The sequence below is a fragment of the Haemaphysalis longicornis genome, unplaced genomic scaffold (genome assembly GCF_048455015.1).
Source record: "Haemaphysalis longicornis isolate Haplotype H1 unplaced genomic scaffold, Haemaphysalis longicornis Haplotype H1 scaffold_11, whole genome shotgun sequence".
NCBI classification, from domain to species: Eukaryota; Metazoa; Arthropoda; class Arachnida; order Ixodida; family Ixodidae; genus Haemaphysalis; species Haemaphysalis longicornis.
In genome coordinates, this window is record NW_027526214.1 from 34,008,533 (window position 1) to 34,035,491 (window position 26,959).

The following is a 26,959-nucleotide window of genomic DNA, read 5'->3' on the forward strand; positions in this document are numbered from 1 at the left end:
AATAACTTGTGCATCGAAAATGTGACTACGTTAAAATATTTAAGAGTTCATTTAAGTTCTAACCTTACTTGGAATGATCACATTGATGAAATAATTTCTAAAGCAAATAAAACACTGGGATTCATTAGGCGTAAACTGTATTTAGCAAATCAGTCAACTAAACTTTTAGGTTACACAGCTTTAGTTCGTTCAAAAATGGAATATGCTTCTATAATATGGAATCCAAATCAAACGTACCTAATAAACAAGCTCGAGTCGTTACAAAATAAAGCAGCTCGTTTCATTACCAAGAACAACTCCAGAACATCCAGCATCAAGGCTATCAAAGATTCCCTCCAATATCCCTCCCTAGAAAAACGGCGTCTGCTGGCACTGCTCTCGCACTTCCACAGAATGTATCATACCGCATCATGCTTCACTGCATCCCATATCAAGCCCCCTCAATAAATTTTTCCGCGCCTCGACCATCCCTTCAAGTCCGCCCCATTTTTGCTCGTACAAATCTCTTTCGCCAATCACCGCTCTTTCTGGCCATTTACCACTGGAACAAGCTGCCAAAAAATTGCTGCTATTTGTGATCACGACTCATTTGTTGCACAACTGAAGCGCAATATGAACATGCATGTCTTGTAAAAACAGAACTGTGTGCTTTTTACAACATGAACTGAATTTACAGGTTTTGTATTAAGTGTTTTTAGTTGCACCCATTTCTTTTTACTGATTCTTCTGTTCTTTTTTTATTTCTGTATTGTTTGGCAGCCTGTAATATGTAATAAGTTGCATGTATCTGCGAATTGTGTTTAAATGTCTGCAATATCTCGTCGTAATCCGCCCCTATGTAATGTCCGCAAGGGCCTTTAGGGTATCTGAATAAAAAAAAACCCTTACAATTTGAATCTATTTTTGATCCAATACTTCTTGGTTGTGCGGCAACGGTGTCTGTTTCACAGAGCAAGAAAATGCTGAAAGCGTCTAGTAGATGATGCTTGAACGGAAGAACGCGAAAAAAATTTAATTGAGTGGAGCAAATCACCACCCTGTTTCTGGTTTAAGGAAATACGGGAGGTGACAAGCGTCACTGGTCGGTGTCGCGAAGAGAAGAAATGCGTTTCAGGGGTAGCAGCGGCAGAAGGATATTTTCTTTTGACGACACTTGCAGCGAAGTGAGCAGACATGCGGTAATATGTTTGGTACAGTTGCGTATACCCATCTAAACGACAACTGACTTCGTTTGGACCGTTATGATGTCAAAAAAGGGCCTCTAGCCCGGCCCAAGCTGGCGCGCTGCAGTTAGCCCTTTAAGGATATGCTCGCTCGCCCGCTCTGAGCATCGCTGTCAGTACCAATTCCGAACTTGGTAGTTCGCTGTAAGCGGGGCTAGTTTTGAACTTGTTTCGAGTACTCGGGCTTAATTGCATGCATTGGAGTAGGAACGGTGTGATAGTCTGGTAAATGAAGTCAGTTCGTTTTAACGAAGTTTGACTGCACTGATCAAAGGAAAAGCAAGAAATGAAAGAATTCCCTGGAACATTAGACCTGCTTAACGAGCTCTGAAGTCGAACGTTCCGACGCTTATCAACTTGTATGGAAGCGGCAAAGAAATAGATGGGATGGAGCATTGAGGAGACGACGCACATATGCAAGTGTTTGTCTTCTTGCAAAAGAACAGACAAATTTGGTTTGCTGGGTGAGTTGGTTCCGTTCCGCGTGTTGAGGTGCCGCTTTCCTACAAAATCATGTACGAACCACCAGACGTTCCAACGCTGTTGGGGATCATTATCAACGTTTTGTTACTGCTACATCGTATCGAAGTCTCTTCCTTCGCTTTCGCATAATATTCGACTTTCGCTTGTTATTTGGGGTTAGTAAATTTGCGAATTATTTCTAACCGCGTTTGTTTTCCTTTTTCTTATGTGAAATCATGTGCAGGTTCAATGCAACAGGCCCGGTTCTACGGATTTAGGTTTCCTATTCATATTTTTGTCAAATGTATAAAGTTGGTACTTTGTCCCTGCCTTCTCTTCCTTCCCGACTCCTCACCTGAAGTGGGCGTTTAAGAGGAAGGAAGGTGGCAGCGCATTGGCTCCTCCTATGAAGGCATGAGTTAAACTCCAGTCGAATTACACTTGTACTTTTTAGTTTACTTTTCACAGCGGCGGCAACTTTCCCAACTGAACAGGGGCCGGAACGTCAACTGTTTTATGATACGGCACGTCTATGCTTTCACCTTTGAAACAAAACCCACCAGCAGAGAACGCAAGCCTGCGCTCTTGCTATAGTATGCTTACGACGTAACCCCTATGCCAGAGTGCTCGGCATCATCATCACCATACAATTTTGAGCCCAGAGGTTCACAGATGGCCTTACCAGATTCGACGTCAGTTCAGCTTCAAATTATCGTTCTCAACCGAACGGTGTATGGTTAGATTGTTTTGAGCAAAGTCACCTCAGAACGCTTTAATCATTATACGCCCACATGCAACTAACATTCAAGCCCTTTATCAGTTATTATTGTGAAACCATTGCATTGCCAATTACGCGAATGAATGCCATCGCCAGCGGTAAAATAGAGCAATGGTTCCAGGTGGCTGAAGGCGCGAAGAAAGAAAACGCCTCAAAAGCACTCGTAACGAGGTCGCAATTTACAGCAACGTTCTCCTAAAAACGACAACTTTCTTTTAAAGAATATTTTGTAGCTTTTTGTGCTGGCCGGGAATCGAAGCCAGGCCACGGGTGCGAGCTATGACCGCCGTGTTCCGCTTCCTGGCTGGCTAAATGCGTGCCTAAGCCTGCGAAACTGGGCAAGTATCAAGACGCACTGGGGAGCAGGCGACGTCACTGTACATCACAAGAACAGCTGCCCGTAAGCTACAGTAAACTGCAATGGTCTCTAGTGACCAAGGGGTGCACAAACCGAAGCTGGTCACTCGAAGTACGCCACGCGCACCCATGCCGAGTGAACATACAAGAGCTCTAATCCCTCCATACGCCATATTTTCTGTGCATGGGCATAGAACTTATAAAAATAGTTAGAAGTGGAATCGAGGACCGAACGTTTATGCCACGTTAAAGTTAGATGAAATGAGGTTTTTTGGCGGCCACGCAACAGGTGCTGCGTGTTTTCTATGAACCCTCCGCGCTGTCGCTTTTGAGCCACTTTATATTATTGCCTCACATTCAGTGAACTCTTCCATATCAATGCGTGTGCTTTACCTTCTTATTGACTGCCCCCGTTATCTGTCGGCCGATGCGGTAATGCAGGCACTATACTTCCGGTCTGCGACGTCCCCACAATAGGCAAGTTTCCTCTTTGAACCTCGATCTTGTGTTCCCCTACCAAGCGGCGACCTGGAATCATACGTCGCTTGTCACGTCATCACACACAATCAAGCCTCACACAAGTTTCCTCTTTAAAACTTGTGTGAAACTTGTCACGTAATCACACGTCGCTTGCCACGTAATCACACAAATTTCAAGCTTCTCCTAACGCTCAGTACAGGCTTACAACATACCCACACAAGGCGATTCTCGATTGACGCGGACGTGCCTCCTAACCAGTTATCATTCGCGTGTGTTGGGTGCGACATTTCGTTTCACGTCAGTAGAGGACAGGTGCTTAGTTTTGTATCTAGCGCCGTCTAGTGGTTAGCACGGAACACTACCGCAATATTCTTGATCAGCTGCCGGTACAACTTTGCTGGAAGGCCTCCGTGGGCTATCGGGGCTTTGTAGGGGTTTGCAATTTTTACATACTGGGTTGGGGTCCCTGCCATTTCAGCCATTCCTCCCTTCCTTTTTTATTTCCGACATTTTTATTGGATACTTATTAAGTTATATCAGTACCCGCAATAATTCTCATACGTAATGGTGGTTGAGCACCCTTGAGTCGGTGTACATGCCCAGATGAGTCTGTAACCCTGTTTAGTGGTAGTTCATATCGCACCGGAAATGTCCGTCCTGCATTGACTTGGGAAAGAAGTACTGCGTGCTTCTAATACAGCGATCCCAATTACTAGATACTCTTTGGGGGATTGGCCAGTGGCGGAAACACGTGGTTCTAGTAGCTTATGGCTGACTCACAGATTTCCGGTGCCTGGAAGAGACGTATCCCGAGTAGTATCCTCTAAGGCAAATTTCCCATTTGCTGCGATGTCAACACACGAACAAACAATTTTCACATATGAATTGAGAGAATTGGCAAATAAATCAATCGTGATATTCGCCAGTTACCCACGGGCATCTGTCAAACCCAGGAAATGTGAGTTTTCTAGCATCCGTGTCCATATACGCCCAATAATATAGGTGTCACGGGGGCGGCAGGCTTATACTCTGCGTAGGCCCTAGGCATGTCATAGTATGCTCAATGATGATGATGATTAGTGGCGGAATCTTGAAGCGCTAGGACACAGGGACAAGCGACTGGGACAACGGGAGGTGAATACGGGAATACGGGAGGTGAAAAGCGTCACTGGTCGGTGTCGCGAAGAGAAGAAATGCGTTTCAGGGGTAGCAGCGGCAGAAGGATATTTTTTTTTGACGACACTTGCAGCGAAGTGAGCAGACATGCGGTAATATGTTTGGTACAGTTGCGTATACCCATCTAAACGACAACTGACTTCGTTTGGACCGTTATGATGTCAAAAAAGGGCCTCTAGCCCGGCCCAAGCTGGCGCGCTGCAGTTAGCCCTTTAAGGATATGCTCGCTCGCCCGCTCTGAGCATCGCTGTCAGTACCAATTCCGAACTTGGTAGTTCTCTGTAAGCGGGGCTAGTTTTGAACTTGTTTCGAGTACTCGGGCTTAATTGCATGCATTGGAGTAGGAAGGGTGTGATAGTCTGGTAAATGAAGTCAGTTCGTTTTAACGAAGTTTGACTGCACTGATCAAAGGAAAAGCAAGAAATGAAAGAATTCCCTGGAACATTAGACCTGCTTAACGAGCTCTGAAGTCGAACGTTCCGACGCTTATCAACTTGTATGGAAGCCGCAAAGAAATAGATGGGATGGAGCATTGAGGAGACGACGCACATATACAAGTGCTTGTCTTCTTGCAAAAGAACAGACAAATTTGGTTTGTTGGGTGAGTTGGTTCCGTTCCGCGTGTTGAGGTGCCACTTTCCTACAAAATCATGTACGAACCACCAGACGTTCCAACGCTGTTGGGGATCATTATCAGCATTTTGTTACTGCTACATCGTATCGAAGTCTCTTCCTTCGCTTTCGCATAATATTCGACTTTCGCTTGTTATTTGGGGTTAGTAAATTTGCGAATTATTTCTAACCGCGTTTGTTTTCCTTTTTCTTATGTGAAATCATGTGCAGGTTCAATGCAACAGGCCCGGTTCTACGGATTTAGGTTTCCTATTCATACTTTTGTCAAATGTATAAACTTGGTACTTTGTCCCTGCCTTCTCTTCCTTCCCGACTCCTCACCTGAAGTGGGCGTTTAAGAGGAAGGAAGGTGGCAGCGCATTGGCTCCTCCTATGAAGGCGCCTTGTGTTGGCTCCTCCTATGAAAGCGCCTTGTGTTGTCCCACTCGCTTGTCCCTGTGTCCTAGCGCTTCAAGATTCCGTCATGTCATACCAACAGGCCCAAAGCAGCACCCTCGTGAACTATGATTAGTGGCTTTCCCTTTGAATCGGGGCGTCGGTTGTCAGCAACCGACTTGCCTGTTTTATTACGTTTACTTGCCTTACTCCCAGCTAACATATAGATTTGCTTCCTCCCTCCCATCTCTCCCTCTTTTCTGTTTTAAACTCATCGCCCCCACCCCCCTTTTTCCTTCCCTCGCTGTTCTCAATTCTCGTCCGCATGATTACTCCGCCTGCATACCCATCCCTTCCCTACTTTTCCTCCACCACCACTCCAGTCGCCTCTTCGTCACCTCTATGGCCTTGAAGTTGAGGTTCACCCCTCGCCCCAAATCCCAAAGCCTCCGCCAGCGTCATTTCCCCCTCACCCCGCGGTGGTCGTATCTCTGTGCAGCTCCTGACAATATGGTCTATAGTTTCCCGATAACTGCCGCAACATGCACACGTTTCATCCTGCTGCCTGTAGCTAGCCGTGTATGCTCGGGTTCTCAGGCACCCTGCCCGTGTCTCGAAGAGCAACGCACTGACTCTCGTATTGCCATAGAATCCCTCCTTCTTAATTTCCCGTTTCTCTGCCCTATAAGTCTCCAGGGTTTTTTTCGCTTCCATTCTCTGTGCCCACTTCGTCGTCTCTGCTGCCTTTACCTGCTTTTTAACTGTTGTGTAAACCCAGCTTTCCCCTACCGATTTTCCGTACCTCTTGGTCAGCTGTCTGGTCCTCCGTCTCCACCGCGTGTCCACGCTCCTCAAATACAGGTACTTAAACACCCTCGCGGCCCATTTTTCGTCCTCCATGTCACGAAGTCGCTCCTCAAACTTTATCTTGCTCTGCGCCTCCCTCGCCTCGAAAGACGACCAGCCCATATCCCCTTGTACCGCTTCATTTGTAGTTTTACTGTGGGCCCCTATGGCCAATCTGCCTACCGCCCTCTGATTAAAGGATTAGCACAGCGCCACATATGACATGCTCGTTCTCCTGAAAAACTTTGATCCTCAATGTACTTTAAACCTGAGTCCAGCACGGTGGGGCATATCTCCATGCGATACACATCGCTTGAGTCTGCAGTCCTGGTTAAGCAGAGTAGAAAAATACAATCTCATTATTAGTTGCTGAAAAGCACAGATATCCTACCTCTTCTGATCTACGCCATCAACCAAGCACTATAATTCTGCTTGTCTGACTTTACGTCGGCCACAGCATTCCAAACACCTATATTTATGGGTTATTTTAAAGCTCTCTGACAGTATATATCCCGACGTCCACGAAGGCACCTGCACATAAAATATTTCCCCAGATAACATCGAAAAATACTCTCCTGCAAAACCCCAAGTCGGACCTATCTATTTTTTTCCTCTGGTCCTGAATGAAGCAGACGCCTGCTGTATACTGCCCATCGCTGAATATAAACCTTCGACTTGTCGGTTTCGCCGATTTCACCGCCCAGAATCGGCACATGCTTCTTGCAAGGGAAGTGTGTCGCACCAGAAACCGCAAAACCCTGAGGCCTTTTGCTGGTACCACCACGGCTTCGGCATGGCTGCAGAGCGTTGACCTCCCCTAGCAGCTGGTACAGAAACAAGACACGGGGAGCCAGCGGCGAATACCGTCTCAACTGGCAGCAACAGTCACCTTTTCTGAAGTACTGAGAAGACAAGTGGTCAGCGTTTTCTTGTCGACACCTTTGCTGAGCTGGGCGTGCCAGTGGAAAAATGACTGTGACTGCGCTCAAGGAGCACTGCGCCACCTGCAGGCTGTCAACAATTCCTGCACTCCCGTCTACCAAAGAAAATGGCTGATGGAAAACATCGGATCCGCCGCACAATCCGGTGGATTTTTTTCGTGGCCAACGTGAGTATCGCTTTACTAGGAGACGAAGTTTTCTGTCACTTCATGCTCCTAGTTGACATGGCCTAAAAAACAATCCTGTCGTCGCAACCGGCATTTCTGTCGCCGGCCATTTCTCTCCTCCCTATTCGTTCGCCTTTACGAATCCCAATGACCTAATTTCTCCGTACCAGGAATGGTTGAGCAAGTTCTTTTACCTCACAGCACCATCAGACTGGACTAAGTCAATGAAAATTGACATCTTTCACGACATCATCGCCACAGGGCCACCCAAGCGGTTCGCTGCAAGTCAAACGGCTCCGGCGAAACATAAAATCTCGGAGCAGGAATTTCAGCACAAGATTGAAATAGCTATTGCCCGCACGTCCACAAACAACGGGTCTCTGTCTCTACACATGGTCCCAAAGAAGGCAGGGGCTTATATCTATATCTCGTTTAACGTCATCGCTGTGCCTGATATCTGAGGCTTATCGAATTTATAGAAATTCACAAGTAATCTCAGCAGATGTACAATCTTGTGAAAGCTCCCCCTGTAAAAACAGCGCCATTAAATTGCCGAAGCCCCGGCAAATATTAGGAACACCGCCATAATTGCTCCCTTGGTATGATCGGGTTACCCTTATGCATTTAAGGTTGTGCTGTACAGCTCAGACTACATACTCGCTTCAGAGACACAATATTTTTTGCAATTAGCATAGTTTAGGACGAACATTCAGCTCGCCTAACGACTTTGCATCGAAATCCAAGCCCTGAGCTGTATTACCGCCGTAAACCGCTCTTTGTTCAGTTTCCAGGAATTGGCTCAACTACAACGGAAAGTCGATGAGCAGAAAAATATGGGAACTTCGAACAGGTCACCCTTGTAGTTGGCGGACATGCTCTGCCCTGATTTTGGAACAGCCATCGTTTTCGACGTTGACCCGTCCTCGCGCGCAAAACGGCCATAACTTCATGAATGTCTCAGACGTATGTCATTCGACTATATGTCCCGTATCATCCATGAGTTCCTGCCTGACATCAATAAATTGGTGATAAATAGGTCTGGCCTGGCATGAATACCGACGTGCACCCATGGGCCCGTTCCCACCTAGCTCGACCGCGATGCAAGGTCTTTGGGCATACCACATCACCGTAGCGACATCTGCCTGCCGGACGTATGCTTTTCCACCATTGACGTGGATCTGGTTGGTCACCTACTACCATCGCATCGCTACCGTTACATCTTCACTGTGATCGATCGCTTCATCCGTTGGCGGGAAGCGCTGCATTTAAAGATATTACAGCTGAGACTGTTGCTTCCAGGCCCATGTCTGCGTGGATCAACCGTTTTTGTGCGCCGACGTAGAATACCAAAACCGGGCCATCAGTTTTAGTACGCACTCTTTTATATCTAGGCAAACCTACTGGGCGTTACTCACCTAAAAACAACGGCCTACCTTCCTTGGAGCCAACGGCATGGTCGAGAGGTAACATTAGCAGCTGAAGGCCTCACTGATGGCTAAAGACTAACCTAAACACTGAAGAGTAACCTTATACTTGTGCTGCCCGGGTTACGCACTGTATCATAGAATACCGTGGTCGTACGGCAACTCACATGGTCTACGTCACCTAACTGCGTTTACTTGGAAATGTACCAGCCTCCACAAGCCTCAAGAAAACAATCCCCTACCATGTTCGTCTTACTCAAAAGACTTTACCCAAATTTTTCACCTATATTCGTCCAAAACCACAACGGCCTTTTTCTCCTAAACCCTCTTTTACTCAGTCAAGCCTGTGTGACAGCCATTTGCGTCGACAGGGTCCGTCCGCCACTGAAACCACCATACACAGGCCACAATTTGGTCATTTCCTGGTGCGACACGAAATTCACCGTTCGTATCTGTGTCCGTAATCCTGTCGTTTCCACCGATCGCCTCAAGCCCGCAGTAAAGAGTGTTGATGTTCGTTTCCCCGAAATCCGGTAGCGATCAGGAACCCAACCACCCGGGCTCCGGTTGATTTGGCAGGAGGCTCGCGGGGCGCAGGTGTTGAAGTTTTCGGAGATGGTGACCGAATTGATGAACTCGAGGCGTTCGGGTTTGATGAAGGGAAACTAATATTTATATAAAACTATTTACATTTGGAGAACTGAGTACTTAAGGAATAAAAACGGAAAATTTCCAACTTCAGCTAGACTCTAGATCTAAGTGCGTACAAGTCACTCGAGCTTTCAAACTCCGTCTACCTCTCCTATCCTCGGAGCGTGCACAAACCACTCTGGAAACAACGGCCGGGAGTCTGTTCCCACCGCAAGATCCGTCTAGTTCCCGGTACACAGGTGTTCCCTAAACTTCCGACGCGATTCTCAAGTCTACCTCTCGCTTAGGGGGCTCACAAATCCCAACATAGCTTTAGCGGTCGAGGCTTCTTGTCTCGCCCAGAACCTGCCTAGCTGAGAGCTCCGACAGGAACGGTGTTTCGCGGCCAAGTTCGGCCTTATAACACTTCGGTAATACTCTCTATATGGCACGCCCCTCTAGCTTTCGTACACGCGTTAGAGAGGGCCCAAATTCACGACGACAGCTGTCACTCCGCCATCTTCGGGATATTCAATACGGCGCCACCACCTTCGGGTCAAAGGCCGGCCCGCGGGTGGGAGGGCATGTGGCGGCGAGGGGTGAGGATGAAAGGGCGGCGGCTAGGCGCTGTGTGGACGTGGGTGCGCATCAATGGTATCCCGCGGATAAGCCACCGCGCCGCGTGGTCAGACGATGATCACTATCCCGGCGTTGTCTTATATGTCAAGAATTCTGGTAACTTATCGGGGCCGTCTGCATTACCAAACGGTGATTATCCCCGCGGCATTCCTCCGTCCAGACAAGCCGCCTCCCAAACGCGCCTCTTCGAATTGGCGTTGACCACGGCGTAGTGTCGGCAGTACTGTGCCGCTAGACCGAGCGGCGGGAATCTTTTCTTTCACACGCGCGGCCTGGGCGCCTGGCCACTGAACCCATGAGTGGACCTTTACAACTCCCCCCTTTAAGAGGGTTACTGGACCTCTTGGTTCAGTCAGCACTCGTGCCCACATTTGTTCATAAGAAGAAAGACACGTCCTGGTAAACTATTCTCCAAAGGGGTGCACAATGATCATCACTTCCACACACTAATAGAAAGCTCACATTTATAGCAACATTGATGGAGTAATGGTCGCAGCGGTAGCGAAGAAGAAGCACATCTGCTGCAATCGTGGGCTTATACAATTACGACGGTCGTCAAGAATCCTTGCAACATCACTAGCTTGAAACCCTACGTGACAGTGCGAGCTTGCTAATTTTTTTTCTTCGGTGGTCTAATGACGAGAAATGGTGTCAGAATTAGGATGAAGTGATCGACACATCGATGAATTCTATCTAGCGATCAGTATAGTGTGCGTAGCTTGGCAAACACGCTATAGTGAACGATGACATCAGGCCTTTTCTCCAGTTGAGTGGCACAGGGCTTGAACCACCAGAAAAATTTAATTTCCTGAACCCCGGCTCTTCGAAATAATGGGTGTTCGATTCTACGAATATATATACGTGTGCGGGCTCTGTCAAGCGCTGGGAGAAGAATAGGCTAGAACGCCCACCTACGCATGCACGTCTGAATGCCTGCCATGGTCTCAAAGGCAACCTTGTCTTTTTAACACAGAGGTCTGTTTTTGCCTAGCAAAAACCGTTATCCCTGTGTTGATGAGGTCATGCAGTACTTCGGGGACTTTGTGAGCGTACAGTCCACGGATCATAAATGTGGAATAATTTCTATCTCATTCCGCTGGAGACGATGCATACACGTTATGTTTACCATACAAGTTACTGTTGTTCGAATAACGTTTCATTAAACCACAGATATCCGTAGGACATCCGTTTTACAGCCGAACGTCCAATTCCCGCGCTCGACGTCTGGTAAACGTACTTCGGACGTATTTTTCTGGGCAACGAGAACGTCCGTTCAATTTGGTCCGACGGACGTCCGAGCTACGTTTGTGCATGAACGTCCGCTGGACGCCCATCGTACGTCTGTATGATTGAAGCAATATTCCGCGATCATGTTAGTAACTCATCGTAATTAGCCTCGCGTTAATTATGTTCGGGAGGAAAAAAATTTGTAAGCTCAGAAAACAATTGTAGTAGCTGTAACCCTCGCGCCTTTCTGTCTCGCGCACAAATAACTCGTTGCGGCCCGAACGAGTCAACTTTACATAGTTATGTTCGAATTCAAAAAAAAAAAAAACGACAGCAGATCTCGTAAAGTTTTATAAAAACAGTTGGGTTGAAATGCAATGTTGTATTGTTTGATTTGCTGCTAATTAGGCTAAAAAGTATTTTTTTGTGACGAAAGTTTTTCATTGTTTTAAATGCAGAGCATTTCAGTAACTCACGATGTCACCCGCGTTGGCGTCCGTAGTCCGCACGCTCACTGCGCATGCGCGTCGAGTCGAGGCGAAAGCGAACACTCTCTCGCGAGGGGCATTGGATTGGATTCGAACACTGTCTCGCGAGGGGCATTGGATTGGATTGGATTGGATTGGATTGGCTTGGATTGGATTGGATTGTCTTGGCTTGGCTTGGATTGGATTTGGATTGGATTGGATTGGATTAAAGTGGATTGTGTTGGATTGTGTTGCGTCATAGCCGCGGCACGTTGCGTCATAACCGCAGCAGACGCGCTTGGGCCGGCGCATGTGCAGTACTCTCTCTTCCGCGGTTTCCTCTCCTTCGGGCGCGCTGCGCATATAACCGGTCCGGCCAAGCAACATCCGCGGTTGGCTCAAACACCTAGAGTCCACGCCGCTTTACAAGTACGCCAACGTCGTCGACTGGGACCGGCTTACGCAGTCCCCTCAACGTATATAAGCGGCGGAGCGCGCGTTCGGAATTCAGTCAAGGGCGTCTTTGCTTGGCTTTCGCTTGACGTGACGCTTTGCTTGACTCGAGTAGATGCGACGCATTTACTCAAGTTCCCCCCGTGGGAAGATGCGGGCGGCTTTTTTTCTTTTGTGCGATGCAAAGCCAACACTGGTCAAGACACGTCAAGCCGTATAGCCATAGCCACTCGCGTTTGTGTGCAACATGGTGTGCAAGTTGCGAAGCGCCAACGAACTTCGATTATCTTAGAGAAAGAAACCCTGCTGCTTTCTTCTAGACATGTTCTAGACATCTTTTTGCGTCCACAACGAAAGGTAAGACATTTTTATAAGTGCCAGTGAGTGGGGAGGGGGCGGGGAAATCGTCTTTAGCTTTCCGTGTACTGCAAACGCCGTACTAGCCGTATGCTGTGCCGAAGTTAGGCATAACTGGCTTAGCGCGTTTTGAATGACAGCGTAAAATTGCGCTCAGGGAATCACCTTTTCTTCGGTAATATAGGCGCGATAAGTTAGTTATACCGTTTTCTTAAAGGTATCAGCAGTACGTGCACGTACTGTCGTTGAAAGAAAGTCGTTGAGCATGCCCGCGTTGGCATTCAGCCCGGCGCTACCTACGACGTGGTGTGCGCAGTGGCTACTTTACGTTCACTCAGGTTTACGGAAAGGGTTGTAACAATTTTTACTGTGTGGGCTCGTTGCGGAGATGCGTTATGCATTGGCCTTGAGGTGAAATGTAGGCACGGTGTCACGAAACGTGTAAGAAGCCGTACGGTGCGTTGTAGGTAGAGAGGGGGGGTATATATGCCGTCAAAGCGCGTAGGTGAAAAGTGAAAAGCATGCATCGTATCGAAACGCACCCCACTGACTCTGCCAAGCTTGGAGTTGGGCCACTTGGTATATTAAAAATATTGAAATATGAGGGGTGGGGGGAGGCATTTACTCTGGCCAATCGGGCTTTCGGTGCGCATGGTCACCTCCCTCCGCAACTGCCAGTCACCGTGGGAATGTATTGTGTATAAAGGCCCTTCACGCTTGCGACAGGAGCAACAAAAGCGGTGCTGATTTCTTTTCTTGTTGCTGCGATCTACATTAGCTGTAGATTCTAGCCAACCAAAATGGTTCAAAAGCAGGCTGAAATTCTTTTTGTGTGTCTAAGAATGTAGCCATATACAGGACTACATAAACCATGAAGTTCGAATTTACATGTATTTGACTTCTGTCGGGTGGCTCCAGAAAGAAACCTGTAATTGTTGCTTTTGGTTTTGCAGGTGCTGGGGAAACGTTTGAGCCAAGATGTTCCTGGCATGAAGCGTGATGGGCCCATGAAAGTTTGTACTTACTTTGGGAGTTATAAAGCGTTAAATAAAGAATTTCCAAGCTTTGCGACATTGCATCTGTTTTGCATGCCGTACTTTGCAACATGTAATCTATTTCATTCAGTATATTTGTTTTAGCAGCCTGCTTAACTGTTCAATACTTCTTTTTCAAGCTAACTCTTTGTTCTTTAGCGTGCATTGTTGGAAGTTTTGTCTTTAGCAATTTAATGGAAATATCCCAAACATATTTGGTATAGATTCAAAACGTTTAATAGTGCAGGTTTCAGTTTTCTAGTAAATTTGAGAACCTGTACTTGCTGTAAATTTCAGTGCTTTATTCATAACATGCCTTGAAGTACTCCAGCTTTAAGAATACTCAATACAAAAGCCCCTTCTGTAGCTTGATTTGGCAAAAACGTAATTCTAAGTGCTTGTACCACACTGTGTGAACCGACAGCTCCACACCCTATTCATATTTTTTTTTGGCAAGAGTAGAGGGAGGAGGATAGACAGCATCGTAATGTGGTGTGGGGCCCTCAGAAGAGTGGGAGCAGTGATGCTTGCAGTAGCATAATACAGTTGAAAGTTGCGAGCTTATTGTAACCCTTTTCAATACGAAACCATGTGTACACTGTGGGCTGTCATGTTGAAGCATCCTGTTCACCCAGGTAACTGCCTACTACAACTTATTCATATTTGTGTTGACACAGCAGCCCGCAGTGCATGCATATTCCTTATTGAAAAGTCATGACAATAAGCTTGCAACGTTCCACTGTGTTTCTGTAACATCACTGTTCGAACTCTTGACAAGAGAAATATGAATAGGGTGTGGGGTTGTCTGTCCACAGAGTGCATGGGGCAAGCATTTATAATTAGAGTTGTGCCAAAACAAGCTACAGAAGAGGCTTTTGTATCAAGTATTCATAAAGCTGGAGTAGTGCTTCAAGGCATGTTATCAACAAAGCACTTAAGTTTACAGCGAGTACAGGTTCTCCCTGATTCGAAAAATTTAGGACTAGAAGCGGACGTCCGGCGGACACCCAATATCTGCATTTTGTTATCTCCTAGATGTCCCCTGTACATCTCGCTTTGGAAATGTCCGATTTTGAACATCCGCCGGATGTCGGGAAATCCGGCTAGGACGTCTGTCGGACGTTCGTAGGATGTGCAATTCTTTTGCATCGGACCATCCCACGGACGTCCCTAAAACGTCCGCTGGCTTTCTGCGGATGTCTAACGGACGTCCAAATGTCCGACACCGGATGTCCAACGGATGTTTTATGGCCATCTTTGGTCCAATGAGGTGTTTCAGTTTGTATATTATATCTTGTTTTGGCTGTGGTAGGGCTTTTTATAAACAAAGTAAAGCGTTTTGGGTTTTTCGTACAATCAATGATAGTTTAGAGACAGTAAAATATTCCTACCAGAAGGAACCAACGGTGTTGCAAACGACCATGAAGGACTGGGCAGCATGTGGCCTTGCAGTGCACCATTGTGGCTGCTATGTACATACTGTAAATACGCCGCTCATAATCCCTGCCAATCCTTCGTCCTATTCACTGGGTCGCCACGTAACTCTATATTGTTAGAAACAGAAACTAAAAAAAGGCTGTTTGTATACGTGACCAAACAAGCAGAAACCAAACAATTAGAGCCCTCTTTATTTTAACCCCATTACCCTCTTTTATTTCAAACGAGAGTTAGCCCATTAAAAGCAGATGTTTGTGGTTTTTTCTAAAATATGCAACTTTGCTGTTTGACACGTGGCGGGATGGGGTATATCATTTTTCGTCTTCGAGAATTTGTTTCGTTAAAACGAGATCGAATGCCTCTGAAACACGCATGATACAGCAAATTCAACGTCGAAATTGTACATTCTGTTTCGTTTTTTCACTCAAGAAGTTTTAATCCGTGGCTAATTACGCTTTCAAGTCTATGGCAGTGGATTTGCTTAGGACGCTAATTTCTCTGTAATAAAAATTATGGAAGTTAATAAAAACCTAATACTCTTCTCCATAAAACAGATGCAACAGCATGAGCGCCCTTTAAAGACACTTTCCATTTTGTAGAAATTTTTGTACAAATAATGTGCATGTGGAAAATAAGGAAAATCAACAGTTTGGTGAAAATGCCCACGAGCAGTTCTGTAACAAAGGTTTTTGTTTTGTTGTCTATGAAGAAACGTTTCCGTAAAGTAATTAGAACGGCAAGTGCGTTGCTAGGCAAAGTTTAGGTACACGTACTGATTGTTCAGTTGGACTGCTGGTGTGCGGGACAGTGGTTGAAATTGACAAAGCAAATTCCCGGGCCTCAACATGAGCACTAGTGTAATTCTTCTCCTTTGTTACATCACCCCGACAATTTACGTAAGATATAGTATTTATTTGTTCTTACTGATACCTAGTTTTCAGGCTGGTTCAAAGTAGTATTCGTTGATCGATAGACTTGGAGCGAAATGAAAAGCTTTGCAAAATGTATTTTGGCTTTCATGTTTCATACATGTTTATATACTAGCAAAGTTTTAACAAACGTGGAACGTGGTATTTTAAATGCTTATGTTGTTCTTTATTGCGCTGTAACAAGGTACCAATCTTGATGTCTCGGAATTTTCTGGCCTTGGAGCACAAAAAAATATATTGGCTTTTTTTACTTCGAGGACAACTTTTCTTGGTTTGCGCAGGTTTAAAAGAATATTTCTTTATTTTATAATATACACAGATGTATGATTAATTCCCCTCTATAATGCTGTATGCCCTGAGGGTACAATAAATAAATAAATTGCAAAGCAAGATATGTAACTAACATTGTTCCTATACGTTTGTAGTTTAAAACAATATGTCAAGAAGGAGAAATAGTATTATAGCATATTCAAACCTACAGCAAAATTTGATAAAGTAGTTTTTTCGTTCGAAAAAATCGAAGAGGATGAACCGAAAAATATTATAAAAATCTTTGGGCCATACACGCCCACAAGCCTAATGATAAGAACTGTGTCAGCGGCACAATTCTTTGTCAGCACAGTCACTCAAATGATGATTTTACGGCAACCATTTTTTTTTTCATTGAATTGAAGGCCATTTATTCTTCAGTTTGGGAATGTTCTACATTAAACATTGTAGGTTACCTCTACACGAAGTAGAAAAATTTAGCGTTTATTTTTGTTACAGGCAGACGTAAGTGAAACTTTTATGGCTCTGCAAATCATTTTCTAGACATCGTCCCTCATAAGAAAAACATCCAGAAAAACCTGCGAGACTGCACAATTATTACGTTTCTTGCTAAATGTTAGGTTCGTGCCAATTCATTTAGGATATTTTTGGGAGTCAGCCACTGTCACGTGAACGATTTCATTGATTGAATGTAGGGTTTAACGCACCGACACAACGCAGACGATGAGGCTCGCCGTAGTGAAGGGCTCCGGATTATATTTGACCACCTGGGTATCTTTAAGGTGCGCCGAAATCTCGTACTCTCGGGCATTTTTGCTTTTCGCCTCCATCAGAAAAGCGGCCGCCGCGGCCGGGAATAGAACCCGCAACCTTGTGCTCATCAGCAGCATAACGCCTTAGCAACTGAGCTACCGCAGCGGGTCTGTCACGTAAACGGATGGTGATGTCGTCCTAACGAGCTCACAGAGCTGGACGCAGGAAAGCCGTTGACATGTTTGCAAAACGCAAATGTAATGCACACTTGCAAGCCCCTAAGAGAAAGAACTCAATAAATCAACTACACACAAAAAATCTCTACAAAAAGTTCTAAATAATTCCTTCAAATACAGTCATTACTAATCCATAGCACTGTCCTAATCGAGGTACAACTACTCTCTAGTTGTGTCCTACAAGTATCCCTAATGGACTGGCCTACCCCGCTGTCGTCGGCGCTGACGTGTCGCACCCGTTTCGTGGCCGCGACTCGGTGGAAGCCGTCTTCGTCTCGCCTGGGTGCCGGCGTTCGATGCGCGCGGTCACTCGTTGGACGGCGTGGGCTCCGCGCGTCCTCACTTGTTTGCTCTGTGGCTACCCCCTTGTAGCCGCTTCTGTTGGGGGTCGTTCATGGCGGCGTTCGACGCGCGCGGTCATCCCATGGGCGGCGTGCTTCCTCGGTGGCTACCCCCTGGTAGCCGCTGCCGCTGGAGGTCCTTGATGTCGGCGTTGGTCCCGCGCTGTCATCCATTGGGCGGCGTGCTTCCTCGGTGGCTACCCCCTTGTAGCCGCTGCCGCTGGAGGTCCTTGATGTCGGCGTTGGACCCGCGCGGTCATCCCTTGGGTGGCGTGCTTCCTCGGTGGCTACCCCCTGGTAGCCGCTGCCGCTGGAGGTCCTTGATGTCGGCGTTGGACCCGCGCGGTCATCCCTTCGGCGGCGTGCTTCCTCGGTGGCTACCCCCTAGTAGCCGCTACTGCTGGAGGTCCTTGATATCGGCGTTGGAACCGCGCGGTCATCCCTTCGGCGGCGTGCTTCCTCGGTGGCTACCCCCTCGTAGCCGCTGCCGCTGGAGGTCCCAGGTATGCACGGCACGAACGCAGCCTTTCGGGGCCGTCGAGACGAACGTCGACGGAGCGTAGAGGTTGGCCGGTGGTGCCTGACCGATGCCGCTGGGGCCAAGAACACACATGGTCGTTGTGCACCTAGGACGACGGTGCCGATGCAAAGTCGGCCCGCTCCCGCCCAGGCTCACATGGCATGGTCGATGACCTGGCCTCGTCCCCCTGCCTCGTTCCGTGAAGCTCACGTGCTCCTGCCGCCTCCTGGTTTCTTGCCTGTTCTATGTCCTTATATGGTCGTATCGCCCCTGGTATCCTGCGCGGCGTCCTCTAATTGGCTGACCAGTGCGTTGCCACATTTGCCCATGATTCCTCGGGTTTTAGGCGCTGGCGTTCTCTGATTGGTGTCTCCTGGCGTGCACTTCCAATGGCCGTTCTTTTGTTCTTTTCCGTCTTTTTTTTTTCGGGGGTTTAATGCGTCCCCCCCTAAGGGGTTTCCCTGACACATGACAATTACCTCCGCTTTAAGAGTTTTTCTAAAAAAACTGCTTCATCTTGTCCGCCGAGCTCCTCTTGATCCACATCATCATCATCATCATCATCATGATCATCATCATCATCAGCCTATCTACGCCCACTGCAAGGCAAAGGCCTCTCCCATTATTCTGCAATTATCTCGGTCCTGTGCCAACTGTGACCAATTTATATCCGCAAACTTCTTGATCTCATCTGCCCATCTAACTTTCTGCCGCCCCCTGCAACGCTTGCCTTCTCTAGGGATCCACTCTGTTACCCTTAATGACCAGCGGTTATCTTCCCTTCGCATTACATGCCCTGCCCACGTCCATTTCTTCTTCTTAATTTCTACTAATATGTCTTTAACACCGGTTTGCTCCCTGACCCTACAGCTACCATCATCCTCCTTGATCCACAACCCTTGCTCAATTCCCATTGGTCCACTGTTCACCAGCATTGCTCCCTTCTCTTGTCGCACTGTTCACTTCACACTTCACCTCACTATTTTTTCACCCTTGCCTGTAGTTCACTCGTGTACCGGACACACACACTTCGTTCCCATACCGTTCCCATTATATCACCAATACATCACTTTCAGGAACCCTAAGATACTCAAACTCTACTCCAACACATCACTGGAACCAAGCACTTGAATCATCTCTTTTTCGACAGCGCGTTAGCTTTTTATTAGTGACAGAATCTGGACCGGGGGCCGAGCCTGTTTTGACATTTTGTAGGGCGCTTCTGACTTCCGCTTAAACCTAGACGATAAATCCGTCGCCAAATTAACTGAGTATTACAATCACTATTGGCGAATGGGCACCCTACCTAAGCAGTGGCGCACAGCCAAAATATCGTTCATTCCCAAGCCGGGTAAGCCCATGGCTCTAGAGCATCTCAGACCAATATCCCTACGTCCTGCGTTGGCAAAGTCCTCGAACATATCATTCTAGCTCGGCTTACCCGGCACATCAACAAGACGGATGCACTACCATGTGAAATGGTAGGTTTTCGCCCTAAGTTGTCGACGCAAGACCTGTTGCTGCAATTCTCGAATGAAGTCATACAGGTAACCAGTCAAGTTGATAGCACAGCACTGCTTGCACTAGACTTACAAAAGGCCTTTGATACGGTAGACCACACGGCCATTATGATCGGTCTAACCTCCATCAACCCGGGTCGCAGGGTCTACAATTATGTAAGGGCGTTTCTGACCGACCGCACCGCTACTATCCGAATGGGCCAAAATGAGGGTGGACCGTATGACTTGGCTAGTAGGGGCACTCCTCAAGGGGCGGTCATTTCCCCCCTTCTCTTTAACTTGGCCCTCCTGCCGGTCGCCCATGCACTAAGGCGGATCCCGCATCTCCGTTTTGGTATATACGCGGACGACATCACCCTATGGGTGGCTGGGGGAAGCGATGGACACATTGAGAGCACCCTCCAAGCAGGAGCAGATGTGGTATCACAACAGGCAGCCCTGGCTGGCCTTAAGTGCTCACCCACCAAATCCGAGTTACTGGTGCTTCCACCAAAGAAAAGAACGGCTACGACACCCCAAATCACCATCCAGGTGCAGGGCCACATGGTCCCGCAGGTCACCAAAATTAAAGTCTTGGGCCTTACCATGCAGCAGAACAGGTCTAACTCGGAGCTCATTAAGCAGCTGAGCTCCCACGTGGACCAGCTCATTGCTCTCCTCAAAAGGATCACAAATCGAAATCGTGGGATGGACGAAAGTGACCGACTTCGGCTTATCCAAGCCTTCTTTATTAGCCGACTTCTCTACACTTTACCTTACATTAGAGCCAGTAAAAGTGAACTGGATAAAATTATTGGCCTCATTAGGAAAGCATACAGGGCTGCCCTTCAACTTCCCCCCAACGCGTCCACCGACAAGCTTAACAAACTCGGAGTGTATAATACCGCTGAAGAGCTCATTGAAGCTCACCTGTGCTCTCAGAGAACACGCTTAGAGCTCACTCGACCGGGACAACAGATTCTCTCGCGGCAAAACATTGCGGTCTCGCAACAGACTCAGGAGTCATTACCTATCCCTGCTGATATAATTCAGCAAATAATCGTAAAGCCTCTACCTAGGCACATGCATCCTATTCACAATTCGGCACGACGCAAAGCAAGAGCCCGGTCTCTCGCCAGGCGGCTCAGAAATATTTCGGAAGTAGTATACTCTGACGCAGCGGAGTACAGGCATCACGGGGCATACGCTATAGCGATCACCGGTCAAAAAAGCACTGCTCCACTCAACGCCCTCACAGTCATAACCACCTCCCCTACTGTGGCGGAAGAGGCGGCAGTTGCCTTAGCCCTCACACATAGGCCACATCCGGTAATTATAATCACAGATTCGAAAATGGCCGTTCAAAATTTTGCCCGGTGACAAATCTCTCCCACGGCGCTCAAAATTCTCAAGCAAAATCCACCAGAGGACTCAGTGGAGCTCATATGGACCCCAGCCCACACTGGCATGGAGGGGAATGATACTGCACACGCTATGGCTCGCGAACTCACACACCGAGCCGGCGTGAGTATCGTTCCTCACCACGGGGCGCGCTCCGCCAGAGACCGACTGATCACATTTAATGACATAACAGAGCACTACCGCCTCTCGCGTCGACAATTTTCCCCGCCTCATCCATCCCTTACGATAAGCCAGGCGCGTATTTGGCGGCTCTTGCAAACGGACACCTTCCCAAGCAGAGCTCGCCTCCACCACATCCATCCGACAGAATTCCCTTCGTCAGCATGCCCCCTGTGCGGAGAGCACGCCTCACTAAGTCATTCCATATGGCAGTGCCCCCAAGACCCCTTCCCTCTAATCACCAGCAGCGAGCAGTGGAGGGTGGCGTTGGGTAGCTCCGACCGGGCGGCACAAGAAGTCCTGGTCAAAAGAGCCACCGAAGTCGCTACCAGCCTTACGCCGGTGGCCACCGCGCTTCTCTGACCACTTGCTGCAATAAAGTTTTCTCCTCCTGCTCCTCCTCGACAGCGCGTTTTCTCAAACCACCTCAAAAAACCTCTTCTTCTTCAAAAACCTCTTCAAAAAACCACCTCTTCTGTATATTAATATGCTTGTATACCTGTACTCAAAAATAAATTTGATTTTGATTTAAAAAAAAATGTTTTCATCATCCTACTCTTCAACCGCACTTCGCAGCTACTTCTTTCATATCTATACTTCATGCACATACACAAAACTACTCCTACAAATTGCTCTACCATCACCAAAATCACACTTCGATGATCTCTTATTAAACACCACAATTCTCATATACATTTAAGCGAAGCTTACCTTTTCACTATACTACAATATTAAGGCTCTACCACAAAACACAACTTAATCGTCACCGTTATGGACCCTATTCCTTTCCGAGTCAACTCCGTGCTTTCAAATGGGTGTGTTGCCCTATGGCTTCATCTTCACCTTCGTCCGCCTCTTCCATCCAGAACCTTTCGCTACACAATCGGTTCGGGTATGGCAACCGACCTTAGTCACACCACTTGTGTACACTCTAATCCTGGTAACCCATAATGTAACTTCTAAAGGGATGTAACCTATAAAATAAAGGTTACAATGGATCCATTTTGATGTTTTCTTCATCCCAATCCATTCTAAGGGTTACAAGCGGGAAGTTAAAAGCGGTTTATAGGTTACATTAATGATTTATAGGTTACATCAACAAAATCTGTCATGTAACCTTTACGTTGTAACCTATAAAACGCCCTGTAACCTATAAGAGATGCTCGTCGCGCCTTCTCTCCAGGCGGCCGTTGATTTCTCTGTTGCATGACGGGATATAGAGAAATGGCGGCGCCCGCAGGCCCGGTGGCCGCGTTTTCGCGCCACTCGAGCCTTTTTACCGCTGTGATACCCCTACGATGAAGCGAGGATGGCTGTTACAAGACTTATTTGTCGGCGTGAGTCGCGGAGGCTGCGGCGAGCCCATTTGTGACTGGCAGCGCTACACGGCCCGTTCTTCTACGACCAGCGTCAAGTTCGCATGTTGGACCGATGCCCCGGCGCCAGTGAAAGCGAACTCGGTGAGTATACTCCCGTAACGGTTTCCGTGTTTTCATTGGATGTATCTTTTCGCTGGGGGCTTTTCAATTTGAAATTGCAGTATTCCAGAGGGATTTTCGTTACCCGACTGGTTGCTTCGCTGGACGTTTTCTGTTGCCCGCGACGGCAATCGAATGAAATCACGGGCTTGCGTTCGCTGCGTCAGATTAGAGCGGACGATCGTGAAAGCCCGTACATTATAACAGATAACGGCGCTCGTGGCCTGCTTTCTGCTCTGCGCGCCTTCGTCGTGTGTTGAGCGTTTTGTTTACGCTGTTGGCTGCATCGGGCGCACTTTTTTCCCAATAAAGTCTTATATTATCGCGCTATTCTCTGGTATTATCATTTTGTTTCAGCTATCGGGAAATATTCATTTTTCTCGCTGCATATATTCGGAATGGTGTCTAGTTTATTGGTCTTGTAGTAATACATCCGGATAAACACAAGGTGTGTGCTGCAGAAAAGTAGTCCACTAAATGCTGCCCGAAATTTCTAAACTCACTTCTGTCCAGCGCAAGCCTCTTTTTTTGTGAAAGTTTGCCTTACGCCCAATAAAAAGTTTTTATATCTACAACATTCTTCATTTTTGTCATTCTTTTCCTTGAGTGGGTAAATTTGGTGTTAGTCATTTTGAGGTAGCGGGGCATTGTCACCATGTTAAGTGGGTTTATTATTCCCATTCGCACAAATCAGTCGTTTATTTATTCGCGTGGTATTGCAGGGCAAATGGTTGTCTCGCGTTATACTAGTGTAGTGCAGTAAAGCGATTTACAGAATGGTGGTATGTATGAGCCAGCATGCAGGCTGCTTGATTGTTGTTGTTTTTTGATGATACAGAAATTGTGACGAATTACACAGAAACAAGTGCAGGTGTAAAAATGGGTGCTGCACCCTCATCGGTTCCTGGCTGTTGGAAAAGTGTGGTTGCATCTGGCTACCTATGCTATGACTTATGAGCACTATTGTTTTTCTTGCAGGCAGTGTTCCTTGAGCTGACAATCGGGACTCCCCTGCGTATGACACAAGTTGAAATGAAGTCTGATTTCCGTGGAAACAACGGTATGAAAATGCAATAACTAAAACTCATTCATTCAAATATTCTTTGTAAAGATGGCACCCAGGCCTGCGCAGACAAAAGTATGATTCACTTGTAAAAATGCGAGGCCTTACTTCAAGTGTTATGATGTTATATTTCGTATCTTATTTCGCCTCATGTTTTATGACTCTTTCTATCAGTTCGTTACTACATGAACTTTATGAATTCACATAACGATTTCCTCAGCATGGAGCTTTGTAGTTTTTCAGTTTTTGCAGAGCCAACAAGAACTCTTTTTCGAAAAGAGCTCTTTAAGAAAGCTCCAGTTGTTAGTGAGGGCTTGTGCTGTGTTCTTTTCTTCGTCTTGTCAAGTTTGGGGTCTTCTTTCATTATGAATGTATACCAACTGCCCAGCTCTAAAGCCTATTAAATTTTAACCCAAGTAACCCTTTGATTCATTACAGGTACAGACCTCCCGGGAATGCCACTTGAAGATCGGTGCAAGTTCTAGATGTATCCTATCCCACAACACATTTCAACGAAGAAAAAATGTAAGTTGTCGATTCCTTTTTACGAATAGCCGAGGAAGAAACCACCGATAGAAGAACACCTTACTGAAGTGAAAAACGTTTCGGCTTCCACGTGGGATCCTCGTTCAAAATGAAACTGCCAGTACAAGGGGGGGGGGGGGGGGGCGGAGGCAGATGTTTAAGTACAGCGAAAAATGTGACGCAGACGGCGTCAGCATCGTGAAAGTACGTTTCCTGGGTTCAGGGCGACGTTCGCTCTGTTGCGTGTGATTCCACATGAAGGTGCGGAAATGTTTTTGCTTTCTCTTTTGCAAACGTATGTCAGTTTATCTCGTAGCCCAAAGTTTCTGCCTGTTCTGGGTGAGCATGCAGAAACATTTCGCGAGATAAACAGGAACACGGCACGATTAAAATTCGGGAAGGTTGGCCGATATGACTATAGTGGCTTCGCGTTGTTGTGAACAATGAGGCCAAATTACTCTGTGTAACGATTACTGAAATGATCTGAAATTATTTGAAAGGCCCTAAATCACTCCTTCTCTCGTGTGGCCTTTCATTTCATTCTCTGGTCTCCGTCTTCATTTTCGTGCAATATAGTTTTCGTACTTCACATGCCTGTGATTTGGTTGAGGGGCTTATGGTACACTGGATTTTGTTCTTTTTCTGAAATTTTGTGTAGATGGCTCTTCAAGGTGGGGAAATCCAAGTGACGGCCCCTCACATATATACCTCCATCTGCGGCAGCAGGGAACAAGTCATTCAGATGACCTCGGGGAAATCTTCAGCGTGCCCTGATTTTGTGCCTGCTTGTGTACTACGTAAATTGCGAAGCTTATCTCTGAATGTTTCCAAGCGCCTTTTTTCATGCAGGAAATTATAGATCCCATTTAAAGTTTGTCCAAAAGACAGATTACAATTGGCCTAGAAAGTTGTTAGTGCTGCATAAAAAACCATAATTTGGCGTGGGAATCACAACTCAGGTGGAACTGTAAAGAGGTACCTAAGAGGGAAGTGTAAAGATGGATTCGTAAAGACAAGTGAATTCCAGTGTAATATTAGGCTCTCAGTGAAACAGAGAATGCAGGGAACATAGCCATTAACACTGCTTTGTATAAACAGTGAATTTGTAATAAATGTTCTTTCTACTTTCCCACATTCTGTGTTTTTTCTGTGGGGAACCATGACAATAACGCTGTACTGGGAAAGTGCACCTCTGAGAACCATCTTATATATGTAGCTCAAACTCGAATTCGTCTGACATTGTTCAATTGCAGTACCAAACAATTTGAAATACTTTGCATACATCAAATATTGAGGTAAAGAATCTGTATATTTGGCCATGTTTGTGAAGCTGTTCACGTAACATTTATTAAATAGGTTAAATAAGGATATATGAATAAACCGAGTTTTACCTGGAAGTCTAAAGCAATATAGGAAACACCAGTTCGCCCAGGAATCCGCACTCGTCTAATATTCATTAAGGAACGATAATTACATTACGGTGGTTCGCAGCTTTGCTTTTTAATAAATAGCCCACAGGTGTTTCATAATAATAAATGTGAATGTTCAAAACTACTGATGCCAAACTTTTTAAAATGTGCTCCTGTTAAATGCGCAAATATGTGTGCATGTACTGCAATTCTCTTTTGATAATCATGGCCTAAGTTGTCAGACAAGAATTTTGGGCTTAAGGCTATGTTATAACTTTGGCGTCCTTTTGAAGTATGCTATCAAGTGCATGTTTCCACTAAAGCTTGGTTTCACTAAAGCCTAATGTTGTTTAACTAAAGCTAAAATTCATATCCGCAATTTATTAAAAGACCTATCATGCATGTTTGATTCTGGTTTCTTAAACGGCACAAAGCTGATGCGAACATTAAATTTAGTTATGCCTGTTTATAAGACTTAAGCGTTGCCAATACTCACAAAGATTTTTGGGTGACAACCTTGGTAACGATTATCGAACAGGTAATGCAATGCATATATATTAAGACAACATTTTCCAGCTTTTTAGTACCGCAATTTTAGGAATTATAAAAGTAACCTCTCTTTTAGCCGCAGCAGTGTGGCCGGCAGTTTGTTCAAGGGACGGACAAAAGACACCCGACGCAAAAGTTTAGACGGCGCAATGAACAGCATGGTCGCACATATCGTCTTCCACTAACGCGATATTTGTTTACCACGCGGGAAAGGCGCCTTTGGGGCGTCGCCGCAGCGGCGCCGGCGAAAGCGCGCCTGGCGCGCAACATGACACCTTCAAGTGTGTGACCTTGGACGGCGGTCGATGTAACTTATATAAAGGTATACATGCTGAAAGCGGCAAAGTAACCGATAACTGAGTAACCCTTACGTGTATACGTATATAAGGGTTACGAAGATATAGGTTACATTTGTACCTTATAAATTATAGGTTACAAAAATTCGAAAATGTATACCTCTATTAAGGGTTACCCAGCTTAGAGTGTACCGGTAGCACATAGCCTGTTTGAATGGTTTTGCTGGCAACCAACGCCTTACCATTTCACCTGCCACTCTGCGCTTGCGCGCTGCTCTTGGCCCCATACGAGCTCGAAAGCCGCTGAGGGCCTCCCCTATTCTATGACGTGGGCTACCGTGCTCGCCTGGCTCAGTCTGAGCCTCCTTATTGCCTACTCTCCCCTTAGCCCTTCCTCTGCTCAT

The 26,959-nt window shown here is 46.5% G+C and overlaps 1 long non-coding RNA gene across 1 annotated transcript; it reads left to right on the forward strand.

The window, feature by feature from the left end:
• Nucleotides 1-23,690: 23,690 nt before the first annotated feature.
• LOC144160838 (uncharacterized) lies at nt 23,691-25,228 on the forward strand. The gene is made up of 3 exons (XR_013320404.1): nt 23,691-23,773; nt 24,215-24,301; nt 24,960-25,228. It is a non-coding gene; the product is annotated as an uncharacterized LOC144160838 (long non-coding RNA).
• Nucleotides 25,229-26,959: the final 1,731 nt, after the last annotated feature.